The sequence below is a fragment of the Rousettus aegyptiacus genome, unplaced genomic scaffold (genome assembly GCF_014176215.1).
Source record: "Rousettus aegyptiacus isolate mRouAeg1 unplaced genomic scaffold, mRouAeg1.p scaffold_m13_p_10, whole genome shotgun sequence".
Taxonomy (NCBI): Eukaryota; Metazoa; Chordata; class Mammalia; order Chiroptera; family Pteropodidae; genus Rousettus; species Rousettus aegyptiacus.
Window position 1 is genome coordinate 53,541,864 of NW_023416285.1, and position 15,164 is coordinate 53,557,027.

Genomic DNA, 15,164 nt, shown 5'->3' on the forward strand with positions numbered 1-15,164 from the left:
TTAGTGGCAGGGCATCATGCAGTCACAAATATATATACAACTCTAATCAAGGTCATTTAGGAACGATTCTTCCAACGGTCTCACCAATTCCATGAAGTGGTCACATAGTGTCATGATACCTATTTGCCCATGAGAAAACTGAAGTTGAAAAAAGATTAGAGATGGTTTAAGGTCATGAAACCATAGATGTCCAAAGCAGGATGCAAATACAGGTGTTCTCATTCACAATACCCCACCTCTAATCACATTCTTTTGAACGTATTTAGATGAATAAATGCACATCCAGAGAGCTACATCTGGCTGCATCGCTTAAACTGAAGCTGCTTTTGATTTGATGGCAGGATTTTATTTTTTCTTGTTTAAACTCTCACCATTACTATTTCAGCAGAATTAAACACTTCGCTAGTTGTGGCTTACCTTTTAATCATGTCCTGTGCTTATGGACCATAGAAAGGAGGTGGAACTGGATATGGCTGTGGATATGCTGGATAGTTAGGATAACCTATAGGAAAATACTCTCTCTGCATGTAATAAAAAGAAAGAGGAATTTACAGAGTTGAGGTAATGACAGTGTAAACATTTCATAGTAATTTCTGTTAGAAACTTAGTTTGTTGTTAAAGTTGGTAGGACCTTGTAGATCATTTACATGATAGTTTTTTTTTTCAAAAGTCTATTAAGGTTTTTACTTTTTTATTAAAAAAATGTTTAAAAGAAGAGAAAAAAGCAAAGCATTACACTTTTACTGCTAGTGGACATATTTGTTGTTTTATAATACAAGAGGAGCTATTAATTATCACCAAACACTAATAAAGCTTTAAATGTTCTTCATAATATTACCTCTAAACTCTTACCTTGCCAAGCTTTGGATTTTCCAGGAAGGTAGAATTTGCCGATTCCAGGGTAGGTGGGATTGTTGCCTCTCCCTTTTGACTTACGATGAACTTATTGTTTCTTGAATTCTCCTACGTTTTTTATATTAACTTTTGCTAATCTGATATCCTTCCTACCTCTTCTTCTGCAACTTTTAATTTGTTGCCACCCTGAAGTTAATCTACTTAATATATTAGTAAGAATTTTTGAGACCTTATCACATTGACATAACACATCAAAATAATATGACGTATCAAGGATATCTTTTGTTAAGAAATTGTCAAATACATAAAATTCTCTATCTTAGTTATGAGCTCAATTTAACTCCACCTTATGACTTCATCACTCACCGAAAGAATCAAAAGATAAATCCTCATAACTTCACGTGGATTTTTGGTGCCTCCCTGATTCTTGAATACGCATGTACTATACTGAGAATTCAAACTTCATCTGCTTTTCAGACAAAAGGAATTACGTTTGGGAGAATATTTGACTTCTTCTGGATTATGAGTTTCCATCTAAATGCTACTGGTACGCAGGAAGTATGGGCCCTTACCAGTGTATCATAAAGAAATACATTTAATATGTACTTGAGCCATTCGTTATATAGATCAGCGATGATTCTTCTTATAGAGCAATACTGAGAGAAAAAATAGTTTCATGATGCCACATTATCAGGGGAATACTTACATAGTGCCTGTGCCTATATGGACGAAACTGTAAAATAAAGAACAGGCTAAAAGTGTGATGCATGTTTAACGATCAAGTTTTCCAGTAAAGGAAAGTATCTTACCTCTTCAGATGAATCAGCTCTCTTGGAAAGAAAACAAAAACAAAAATAGCAAACATTATAATTTCATAACTCCAGATTCAGTGTGAAAAGACAAAGTTTTACATAACTGACACACTATGCTAGTTGTTTCTTGTTGCCGTTGTTGTCGTTTAGTGACATTTTTAACATGACTGAAGAGTAAGCTATCGCTGTAATCAATTTGCAACATTCCAACATCAACTCACTCTGATCCAAATCTCTTTTGTGTGTATGAAGGAGGAAAATCTATTACTGTAACTAAAAGAGTGAAATTGAAATGTTAAACTTTAGTATTGCTCAAGAGCAATGTTTTTTACATAGATATGTTTTAAGCTTCTGAAAATCTGCATGCCTTCGCATATTGATTGTCCTGAGAGTCTGTTGTCATGATTATGCTTTTTCTGTGTTCTTCTTGGATTTTTATGTTTGCAATCCATTAACGGAAAAGGTAACGTGGTAAACTGTGCGGTCACAACCACTTTGTTTTTGTAACATCAACTAGATCTAGTTAGGTTGTTGGTAGTATTCTTATGTCTTGATGAATTTCTAAGTAACTGGAGGCCAGGAATGCCAAAGTGAAAGGTACCTTTTATTCTAACAGAAGAAAGGGTGGGGGAGGAGGAATAAAGAATGACAGGGAAGAATCGAAGGAGGAGGAGTAGGAGGTGATGAAGAAGGAATGAGTTCCATGAGGCCAGTCTTTACACAGTGACCCACAGTAGTAAATGACAACACCACCTGGGAGCTCTCGACATCTGGTAGAGATTTTAAAAGTTAAGCCCCTTTTATTGACATCTCAGTCCCACATGTCTACATTTTCTCTGACATTGAGCTAATTACGCTTGAGCATCTCTGTGTGTTAATGTCCGTGTGTCTCTGCAAGTGTACTCAAGATTTATTCTGTCTTTAATGGACTTATATAGCTTTATTCAAAAAAGATGTGCATGTAAAACATTAAAACCAATAAAGACGTGTTTGGGCAATACAAATATGGTCCAGAATACAAGAAAAAAGAATCTTTGAATAATTCCTGAGACATTCTTCAAAATTTTCTGATGTACTTACAGTCATGGCAACCATGAGAGCCATGATGAAGGCAAGGATAAAAATCTTCATTTTTGGTGAGACCTGTGAAAACATATGTGAGAAGTCTGTAACACAGTCATTCCTGTGCTTAAAAATCATTCATTAATTGAACTTTGCTCCAAAGCTGTGTGAAACATGCTAGAAACGCATGGACAAATAAAACGCTTTGCCTGACACATGGCATTTAGAGACTAGTAGGGGATACTAGTGAGTAAAGATAAGTGCTATGGTATGGCAGTACTAAAGAACCATGAAGACGTAAGAAATGGACATCATAAAGAGAACAGAAGAATAGGTGCAGGATATTCAAGTAAAGAGAAAGGGAAAGCTTGTGCTAGGATTGCATAGGATAAGTAAAGAGAATTTTGGGGAGCGTGCAAAGAAACAGAATTGAGAGGGAGAACGGCATGCTGGAATTGAAACAGTTCAGCGGGTAACAGAAGAAGGACAGAAAGGGAGACAGGCTGACCATTTAGATTGTTGTGAGATTATAGGCTTCCTACAAAATGACATTAGGAATAATAATTAAAGCAGAGTTTACAATAGCACTCAGAACATAGAGTGACAAGCAATAAGGACTGGTCTTACAATAGAGACAGATAGAGAAAATGAGTCAGGTTTTCGGCTTGAGAATCTGTGTAGGAGGTGTAATGCTACTATTAGAAAATTAATGATACTAAATGAAAATAATTCAAATGAAAAGTGTTTCAGGGAACATATTTGTAGATACTTTGCAAGATCCAATTGTTACAAATGATCCGAACTCCCAACAATCATCTTCACCAAAATTATCCTAAGCTAGGAGTCACTGATATGATTTGTGATTCAGTAATACAAGCGAACCCAGTTCTTTTGCTGTTGAAAAAGGGGTAAAACAGATTAGTTATTTCTCCATTACAGACTTCTGAATAAAAACATTTTGCAAACTATTAGATAAATAATGAGTAAAACCTTTTCCCCCACTGATCATTTTTGGCCTTCGGTTGTGACAGAACGACAAAGTAACCTCAATCGTCTAACGGCGGAAGAAGCTGTGCTTCAGCCTGATAACTGTAACTGTCTAACATGCAAGCAGAATTTGTGGCAGATGGTATTTCCCTTGTTCTTTATCTGCTGATTTTGTCTCATTGGTTTCAACTCAGAATGGCGGCATCAGAAAAACTGAAAACTGTACATTTCTTGATGGAATTTTTCTGTCATCTCCACTTCCCACATATTCAGTCCTGTCGTGATTCAGATAAGGATGCGACTTCCAGTGTTGTTCATACCTCCAGTTTTATTGAAAGTAGAGGAGTGAGGACAATTCACGGTAACTGCTCTTCTACACGTGGATAGACAGGTGGATAATTTGGGGGCTTCGAACGAACATTATCAAAAAAGCGACAGTGACAAAAGTGTGATACGGTAGAAAGAAAAGCTTTTTTTTCAGCCAGATCACATGCGAAATGAAAGCGTGTTAAATAAAAGAAATTATTCAAACACGTAGCGTGTGACGCAGCGTTAATTTTGTCGAAAACCGGAAACTATTTTGAGGATGAAAATGGCAATGAAAAGCTAACAGAAAATAAATTAGTGATGGAAACAAAGTAACTTTGAGAAAGTTACTAAACCATCTACTGCCATGCCACCCTGAACAAGCCCGATCCCCTCTGATCTCGGAGGCTAAGGAGGGTCGCGCCTGGTTAGTACTTGGATGGGACACCACCTAGGAAGACCGGGGGCTGTAGGTGTAAAAAGTAAAAAAACTAAGGGATCGTAAACTGACAAGGTTCTTGCAATCTGTGAGGTCAACCAGGGGTTGCCTCCCATGAAAAGAGAAACATAAAAAAGAAAGAAAAAATCACTAAAACTTTGAAATAATATACACATTTGCAAAAAGAGAGCTTATGCTCCTTAAGAGATCATTTATTTTGTAAAATTTCAACTTCAGCAATGCAGTTAAAGGTAAAGTAGTTATTAACACAGCGGATATCATACATTCCATCAAAGGAATGAAAAGACTTCCAGACGATCCCGCCGAGATGGAGGTCGCCTACTCCTTATTCCACAACACTCACTTGGTGCCGTGATCACTGTCCACTCAGAGACCATGAGATCCTGACTTTGCCTTCAGACCTTGACATAGGGTCATCACTTCTTTAAATTGCTCCTTTATGAGAAATTACCAATAAATGCCATACATCGTAAAAATCGTTTTCAACTTATTCTAGCAGTAAAAATTTAGAATATGCCGTCACATTAGATTGTACGTGAATATATTATGTCTTACCCAAGACGAGATGCAAGAAGTCGAGAAGCTGAAATTCTGAAGCCCCGAGGGACGATGTGCTTTTCTAGAGCACTGGGGTATTTATATATACTGAAATCCTCCACTTGTTTTTCTAAATGATGTCGATTATGATGTCATATTATAGACCTGAAAATAGCATCCGGTATCTGTCTCCACGGACACGAAGAAGAAATGTAAACTTTACAATAGAAGCTTGTGAAGCAGAGTGACAAGTACACAATCGTACTCGTTACATATTAATCCCAGTATTAGTCTAGGTATGTGGGAATAACACAAAGGGACAAGTATGCTAGAGTAAACCAAGCATAGATATGAATCGAAATCATAAAATCAGCATCTGCCCTATTTCAACATACGCATGTCCAAGATGGAAAAACTTTGTGCAAAAAGGATAGCATCTTACCAAATTTTACTGGTTCTCTAATATAGGGTAGTAACAACTGGTGGAATGAAATCATTGTCATCAATTATTTCAAATATGTCTCTGACAAATTATTCTGATGTACCTTTATTCTACCAACCTTAGAACATTTTAACTCGTAAAGGATGTTTAAATGTTTGCCAAAATTTAGGAATCCATTGAGTGTTGTGCAGTAAAACAATTCTGATTTTTAACATCCACAGATGACCACAGAAGTTCAGTACTATATCTCTTACACATTAACTGAATGCAAAGGTTCTGGGATTTAATGTACTTCCTTGGCATCTTTAGGGATGCATGTTCCTAAGTGGTAGTCATGTGTGAACATGATTACACAGGATAGAGGGAAAGTTAGTTTTCACTGAGTCCCTAGGGAAATTTATATAAAAATTCACCTCTTTGTTACTGGTTGGGGAATTGAATGTACTCGGAACTGAGTACACAAAAAAATCATTTTTAAGTTTAGGTATATTTTTTGTCCTAGTCCATTGCAACTCAACATATGGTATGTGGGATCATCAGAATCAGCATCACCTGGGAACATTTTGGAGATGTATGGTCATAGGTCCTCTTTCCAGACATGTTGATTCAGCATCGGGAGGTGCAGGAGGAATCTCATGTCATTACCTCCATTCGTTGTGTATCATAAGGTTTGAGGAGACACATAATCTATTCATGTATTGTTAGTCTCTAGACTTAACCTTACAAATAGAATTTCAGGTTTAATTTGTTATCAGAAGTTTTAAGGAAATGTTTATCAGGCGAATCTTCTCTCCTGTATTTGAACAAACCCATTAGAAATTATTACTATTCTCTGGGTGGTAGATTAAACACTATAAATTATAAAGGCAAATAAAGAGTTAAAGTTCAACTCAATTTAAATTAGTCTTATTCTTTTTTCATTGAATTCTAACCCCTGCAGATAGGTAAGCTCGTCTCAGTGTGAAACGAATCCAATCTCCGGTATAGTATATTCTCAATGGAATAAAAATATGGAAGGTTTAGGAAGTATTAGAATAAGTTGGAATTTTAAAAGTAATCCCTGCTTTACTCGTTTTGTAAATTTCAAGTGATTCCTTCCTTCCTACCTCTTTTCTTTCTCTCTCTCTTCTTTCCTCAGTTATTATCTTCATCTCTTTTCTTCCCCAATTTATTTTCTCAATGATTCTCTTTAATAATGTTACTAGGCTCTGTTCTCATAGATCCATGTTATGACATTCTCGGCCTACTGAATGAAAAAAGAACCAATGCTCCAAAACAACAACAACAACAGGAACTGCCAGGTAATAAAAATTTTAGATATAATTATGCACATTTAAAACCTACAACTAAACTTAACTCACTCATATTGAAGGTTGGAACATAGAAACGTAGAATTTTTCTACCCATCATTTTCTGCTTCAACACAATAGGAAGTGTGGGGATTATGTGTAACAGAAAGGAAATCAGAATAGTGGACTCTAAACAAAGGAGTAGTTTTCTTGTTACTTGTGGTTTCATTCGCCAGGAACAGTAGGTCGTTTTAGAATATTGATGGACCAGAACGTGTCCTGTTATTTTTCTAATTAAGTAAAACAAGAATTACACCCTCTATAACCAAAGACCATATTGCCTGAAAATGCCAGGGTCTACCATGGAAGGGAAAAAGCAATAAAGAGTGATTGCTTTATCGCAAGTATGGCATTCGATGGGTGGCATGAGGATGCAATCTCTGAATGGGATTTATGGTGGCATTTATGCTAGATTTCCTCTCCCTTCTCTGCCTCCCCTTGCCTTTTTCTTTCTCCACTCCATTTTCTCCTCTTCCTTCTCTTCTTCCTTTTTTACTTCTCCTACAATGAAAGTATGATCTATAGGCTATGACAAAATCCATGGTGCTTATTTACTTAACTACAAGTCCAGGTTGCAATAGACCCCGGCAATTTCAGACAATATGGTCGTTGGTTATAGAGGGTATAATACTTGTATTACTTAATTATAAAACAACAGGAGAAGCTCTGGTACATCAACATTCTAAAATGACCTACTGATCCTGAGAAGGAAATCATAAGTAACAAGAAAAGTACTCCTGTGTTTAGAATCCACTATTCTGGTTTCCTTCAGTTAGACATAGTAGCCTGTGTGTATTAACGAAATGAAAATACTGCAACCGAAAAAATAGAACAAGCTATGACTGCCTATTAATAACATAATACATCCTGGGCATTGGGAATACCAAATGACAATCTCTTATTTCTGCTCTGAAAAGGTTGACCTATGTTGTGGGCCACATGTTTGTGACTCTCAGCCCCCAAATCCATATGACGCGGCCTGCACAAAAATGTGACGTATTAGGACGTAGGGCTTATCGATTAGATGAAACCAGGTCACAGGCTGGAGCCTCCATAAGGAAACAAAGCCAAAGTAAAAATAAGGGACACATAGCTTTCTCTGTCCATCATGTGATGATATAGAAAGAAGGCAGTTCTCTACTGTCCAGGAAGAGGGTCCGCACCAGAACTCCAACGATGCTGGCACCCGATCCCGGGCATCCCAGGCTCCAGAATTGTGAGAAATAAACGTTGTGGAAGTCACTCGAGTCAGTGGTATTTTGCTACCACAGACAGAGCTGACCAAGCCACCTTGTTATTTGTGAAACAGGCCAAGTTGAAGGCAACTTTAGAGAGAGAAGTCTAGAAATGTTTGAGTGTGTGATTTTAAAGTTGGGAGAGAAAGATCCAGACTGGAGCTGAAAATTTAGCAGCAATCAACTTATTGAGTGTAATGGAAATATGAAAATTGAGGAGATCGCGTAGGAGAAATTGTGAAGAGCCAAAAGCGAAGCAGGCTGAGGACAGAACCCTGTGATAACACCAAAGTCACGTGGGTGTGAAATAGACGTTCCTGAAAATCTCCTAGAAGGGAACGAATCGCAGAAGAGAGGACAATTTTCAGGCAATTCGTGAATTATGGTAGCCAAGGGGATGAAATTTCTGAAAGAAAGCTTAATCATCATGAACTGTCGCAATGACCTTAGAATGCTTAATCTCTTTAAACTACACTTTTCTTATCTACAATGGACAGAATAAAGTTGAGACTGGATTAAATGAGAAAGAATATAAATCACATTGCAAATGAAACTTGTTCAGGTACAAACATTAAGTATTCTTTTCATATTCTCATCATACTCTTCATTAAGAAGAACATCCTAATTTTAAAAAATTCTCTAGGATTAAAGAGGAAATGAAAAGGAAAGCACGGTGATCAGACAACTTTGGAAAATATGAAAGACCTGACTCTTTAAGACTGGTGCAAGAGAGTTCGAAATCTGCTCAGAGAGAGCGAGGATAGGACGTTGAAGGCAGTTATGCCAAATAGAGTAATATACATATTTGATTAAAACCTCGACTTACTATTTGCGACCACAGTGAGTTTAATAAAGAAGTTCAAGGACCAGCATGGTTCCCATATGTATATGTCTTTAAGATGACGGTAATCCTTTAGACATTTTGTCCATTAAGCATTATTAAAAAATAATTCCTTACAAATAACTTTGCTCTGTGGTTTTCTTTTGGTAGAGGCCAAATTCAAGTATTAACATTTAAATGTCTGATCAATGGCCCACCACTCAAATAGATAGCCTTACATGTCTATGCTTTTAAAAAATATTTCAAAAGACTCTTTCACTTTCTGGTGACATGGTTCTGAGCAAGTAAATAAGTTAGCTCGCCTGACCCCCAGGTTATCTTATATGCAAATATCCTACAGGAGTTGCTGGAGAAATTAATATAATAACAAATATAAGGCACCTATATAGGGTCTGACGTAGAGAAAATACCTAACAATGGTAATAAGGATAATTACCACCTCTACGCTGAGGAGCTGAAAGCTTTCCCGCAACTAATTACTAAATCTTTACACGATCCTATTGAATCAGGTATTATTATTCTATCCAAATAAAGATTGCAACATTCAACAGAATTAAGGTACTTGTCCAAAATCCCATAATTGGTAAATTCTTAGAGAATAAAAAAATACTGTTTAAATCCATTGGATTCCAAAGCACAAGCTGTTATAGTAATCCCACAAAGCCTATGTTACTTTCTTATTGCTGCTGTAAGAAATTACCAAAAACATAGTTGCTTAAAGCAATGCAATTAAAAGCATTTTTTTTAAATCATTGTATTGAGGTAAAACTTTGTGGATACGTATATACCCATGAAACCATAATCTCCAGAAATGCCACAGGCACATTCATCACCACCCAGTTTCCTCCTATCCTCTTTATTATTATTATTATTATTATTATTATTATTATTATTATTATATGTGTATGTGTGAGGTAAGAAGACAACTTTAAATCTACCCTCCTAGCAAATCTTAAGTATGTAACACAGTATTGTTAGCTCTGGGAACTGTGCTTTATATGCTTTATAGTAAGTCTCTAGAGGCTTTTTATCTTAAAGAATGGAACTTTTACCCTCTAACCATCACCATCCTCTTCCCCCCTCACCCTTTCCCCTGGCAACCTCCATTTGACTCTATGCTACAATCGGTTTGACAATTTTAGATTCTCGTGTAAGTGAGATCGTATAATATTTTTCTTTCCATGTCTGCATAATACCTTCATTTAGCATAATACCTTCAGGTCCATCCACATTATCCCAAGCAGCAGATTTCCTTCTTTTCAAAAGCTGAATAATATTCCGTTTTGTTTATATACCACATTTCTCTCTCTTGCATCCGGCAACGCACATTTAAGCTGTCTCTATGTCTTGGTCATTATTGTAATAACGCTGTAAGAAACTTGAAGATGTCACCAAATTTTCTTTTTCTCCAAGCCTTGCTAACACTTATTTTTACTTATCTTTTGGAGTCTCTCTCTCTCTCTCTCTCTCTCTCTCTCTCTCTCTCTCTCTCTCTCTCTCTCTCTCTCTCAGTAATAGCCACCCTTGTATGGAATCTGACAAAAGAAGTCTTTACTTTCCCCCCCTCCCTCCCTTGGTGTTGTTACTGTCATAATTTTTTAAATCTTGACATATTAAAGCCCACATGTACATCGTTATTATTTTTGTTTTAAAAGGATTTACCTTTTAAACAGTTGTGAAACATAAGAAATTAAGTTGTTTCATATTAATCTCCATATTTGCCATTTTCAATGTGCTTCCTTGGAGTACGTAGAGATTTGCAAGTGGCATCACTTTACTTCTGTGTGAAGGTCGACCTTTTACACGTCCTGTAAGGCAAGTTTTCTGGTCATCAATTTGTTCGGCTTTACGAGTCTGAAAAATCTATGTTATCTTCCTTCTAAAAGTATATTTTCACTGGTTATAAAATTTGTCTGAAAGATATTTTCCTCTTAGTGGTTATAAAGGTTTTGTCACTGTCTTCTTGCTTGCATATTTGGCAAAATGGGGAACTGTCATTCACATCTTTGCTACTCTGTATATAATATGTTTTTCTCTAGCTACCTTTTAACAGTCTTGTATAACTGCATGCAATTTGATTACAATGTGTTTTATTGTTTTTTTTTCACGTTCTCGAACTTACTTGTCGAGCCTCTAGATCTGTGATAAACAGTTTTCCTAATAATGAAAACTCTTTAGCCACTTATATATTGAAATATTTTTCCAACCTTCTCCTCGCTTCCACTACAATCACGTGTGTGTTAACCTCTCTGTTGTCCCATGTGTCACTAAAGCCCTATACATTTTTTTGAGTGGATTTCAAGTTCATTTGTTCATTTAAAAATTAGACAGTGCTATTGCTATATTTTCAGGTTTCCTAATTTTTTCTTCAGTAATCTTCCATGTTCTTCTTTCTAAACATGCTATTAATTACCCTCGGTGTCCTTTTTATCTCAGACATTGTATTTTTCAAGCATGTTCATGTTTCCATCTACTTACACATAAAAATATAATAACAATATATATTTTAATATCTTTCTTTAGTAAGTCTATCATTTGTGTCCCTACTGAGTTTGTTAAGCTCGACTGATTTTACTCTTCGTCGTGAGTCCTCCTTCCTTCTTTGTTCCATGCCTGGTAATTTTATTAGGTGCCACACCTTGCGATTTTACCTTTTGGAAGGGTTCCAGATCTTTTCAAAAAAAAATTTTATATATATTATTGTCTTATGTTCTGGGTCACAATGAAGTTCAATTTTGAACATGTTTGCAACTCAGAGGCTTGCTATACAGCTTTATTTGACCATCCAAGGCAGACTACCCTTTCATTTAGAGGGAAATTTAACCAAGTACTAGTGAATTCTAACAATGCCACGTGGATGACAAGCTTTTCCCACTCTGGCTTTCGTAACATGCTCTATTCTCAGCCCCTTGTGATCTCCATGGTCCTACAACCTGCTCCCTTTTGATGTCCTGTCCCGAGCCTCGTGAGATTTCCTCACATTTACTTGTGTTAACCAAAACTCGGTGGAAGATGAAGGGCAATCCTTAGTGGATCACCGGAATCCTTTCCCCGGGAATTAAAATACACCAGAAAAGCGTCTTTTCTTTTACAAGAACCTTTTACAATTCTTGAATTAACTGCTGCCTTTAGGCCTGGACATTGAGCGACAATGAAAGTGGAAACGAACCTTCAGTTAAGAAGGCAATGTCAAGGAAAAATCGCATTTAAAGAATTTAGTTAATGTGTTTTTTTGAATCAGAGTTTGGCTCATAAAATATTTAAAATTTGCTACAAACTTTTAATTGCCAAATAAGTTACCTGTGAAATTTGCATGCGTAAGCTTTTTGTGAAAAGTTTAAAAATAAAGTGTAGAAAATACCCTCTGTGTACAAGGACACGTTCAGCCAGAAATGTTGGCTCTGAGCAAAATCCTCACCAGCACGAATGGACACAGTGGTCACTCCAGGGTTTTCCCTTCATCTTTTGTTGTGCATGAAGCTCAGAATCATCATTTCTGTTCTTTTGAGGACTTTCATTTATAATCTGAGCTCTTTTATGACAAGTTTCCCTGTAGGAATTCCTCTGAAAAAACACATCGATATTTTTTTCTTTATGAAATACATAAAGTCTACTTTCTCACTTGTAATTATTGTCCCACACGTTTTTGGATCTCAGCCAAAATTACATTTGCCTCCATACTAGATTTAGAGTCACTTTGGAGACCCAAGTCAATCCTGAGCCACAGTGAAGGTGCTGTTTATGTGATCTCCTCCTTTATCCCCAAATATTTCCATCGAATATTAAAGTTTCCTTCCCTTATGAAGTTCCAGCTGTCTCAATTTATCTCCTTTTGTTCTTTCCACATCTCCAATTATTTTTGTCAGTTTTATCGAGTTGTAATCGACATCCTTCACCATACAAGTTTAAGATTTGTAGCATAGTGCATTCTCTTACATATATTGTGAAATGATTACCACCATAAATTTAGTCAGCACACATCATCTCATAAAGAGAAAAAGACAACAAAAGAAAAAATGTTTTCCTTTGTGATGAGGACTCTTGGAAGGGTCTACTCTCTTAATCTACATCTGCTAATTAAATTGTTGGTCAAAACCTCTGTGTTTATCTAAAATACAAGCATTAAGGGCCAGCAAGAGGAAGTATACAGCAGCACAATCTACAGCAATAGCTGGTACTTATCGAGTGCTTTAGTGCTGTCAGCCACAGTTCAAAAGTTTTGCCAGTGTTAACCAGTTCCGTACATACAGAAACCTGTGAGGTTGTTAACGTTGTCAATCAGTGCATAGGTGGTAGCAGCAATGCGTGGGGAGGTTGTAGAAATTGCCCACGATCACAGTGCATGTAAGCAATGGAAGAGGAAGGATTCCAACTCAGATGTCCAGCCCCGGGGACTTTCCTCTGAAGCACTGCACTACTGAGACTACACTGCACGTACACACCAGCTGCAAGTTAATTTGAGAGGTGATTTTTACCTTCTAATGGCATCGGCCCCACAGTTTGATTCTCTTCTTCAGTACGGTCTTCCTGATAATGGAAAGTGATAGGCAACTTTTCCAAATAAGCTTATGTGAAAAAAATAATAACGTGATCAATATGGATAAGACACGTTTTGCCGTATGTTATCCAAATAGAAATATTGACTTTGCTGTCATTCGCTCATTCTACATTTCCCAGTCGCTGACCAGGAGCCCCAGTAAAAAAGAGACATGATGGCTAGAAATTAGATACTGACTCAAATATCTTTAAGTTCAGTTTTAAAAGGAGAAATAAATTTACAAAGACATTTACTAAAGGCTAAATTAGAATTACGAACATAATACAGTGGAAGTGTGAAAGTGTTGATTGATACATCGGGTTAAGGCCTGAACTATGACCTATAGGAAACTCAGAAATAGACAAAGCAAGAAATGTCAGAAGGATATTCTAAGTCAGAAGTGAATGAAAGGGGCAGGATATTTATCAAAAAAAAAAAAAAAACTATACATAAAGAAAGTTTCTAACAAAATGGATTATGCAGAATTTTTTTAGTGATTTAAGTTTTTTTGAAAGAACATGTTACTAAATGCAATTATTTGGCAAATCTGTATTCCTACTGAATCAAGAAATAATCACTGTTGAAAGTTATAATTTTTTTAATACGAACTACTATGAACTACTTTTCAGCTAAAACCAAGTAAGCTGTTTCTTCAAAATTCACCGAAAAATAGAAATAATCCTCACCTAATGGAGGCGTTAAAACGATCCATTGCAGAATCTTGTTATTAACTATCAATCATGGAGTCATTTATACAACAGATAATTATTAACAACAACCTATTACGTTGACATTTGAAAATATTAATTAGTAATAAACGTTAGTAATAATTTTTCTGACGGATCCGAACGTATGTTTGCATTTATATGTATTAAGCACGTAGATATGCATACATATTACATATAAATTCTGGAATATAAATTTTATGACTAATCATGTATTTTCTCCTTATTCATAGATTATACGGGAAAAATCATTTTTGTGTAGTTTCCTGGCCTATCCTACCACCTTATATTATCAACACGTTTTGAAATGCTTGTTTGAAAGGCAAAAACAATATCGAGCCAAAGGGAGATTGTGTGGAATCTTTTCCGTATCATTTATATCCTTCTTCACGGTTCTTGTTTTACACGCCAGATCGAGATGGTGGTGCCACATTAACTGTATTGATAATTAATTCAAGATTTCCCGGCACTATTTCCGAGCTATAGAACCACTAATCTCTTGTCAACATAAAAGTTTCAGATATATTTCTTAGCTGTGCGATCCTTATTTCTCCCATTCCTCGTCCTTAGAAACCAGTCTACTGTTACTAGAATCATTAGTTCTATAACAACTAACCATAAGCCTGTTTGGACTGCGCCAAAATAACTTTTGTGTACGCTTAGGGCCCTTAATTTGAGGTATGCCTCTTACACTTGACATCTCGGAACGCTACACATTTATAGGCCCCACGACAACTGTATTCTCAGCACTATTTATTTCAACCTCATTCTAAAATGCCTCCGATTTGGTACTACTTCCAGCTATGAATTCCAAACACCTCCCACCAAAATTATCACGTCTCCAGTCAGAGTCCCCGCTTGCACAGATGAGAACCCACAGTAGACCTCCATGCAAAGAGAGTCAGGCACCAAACACCGAAACCGTCTAAGACCTTCCGTCAGTGGTTTAGAGTTCTGTTTTTCAAGCAACGTGTGAACCTATGATATGGCAAACATAGTTTCTAGCAGAAAATAAA

General features: G+C 36.4%; 1 long non-coding RNA gene and 1 pseudogene across 1 annotated transcript; one reads left to right on the forward strand and one right to left on the reverse strand.

Annotated features, from left to right (window-relative positions):
• Positions 1–1,564: 1,564 nt before the first annotated feature.
• On the reverse strand, positions 1,565–5,083 carry LOC107499305. Its single transcript, XR_001594227.2, has 4 exons — positions 5,038–5,083; positions 2,748–2,810; positions 1,665–1,685; positions 1,565–1,588 (listed from the first exon to the last, which is right to left on the reverse strand). It is a non-coding gene; the product is annotated as an uncharacterized LOC107499305 (long non-coding RNA).
• On the forward strand, positions 4,380–4,498 carry LOC118609138 (annotated as a pseudogene).
• Positions 5,084–15,164: the final 10,081 nt, after the last annotated feature.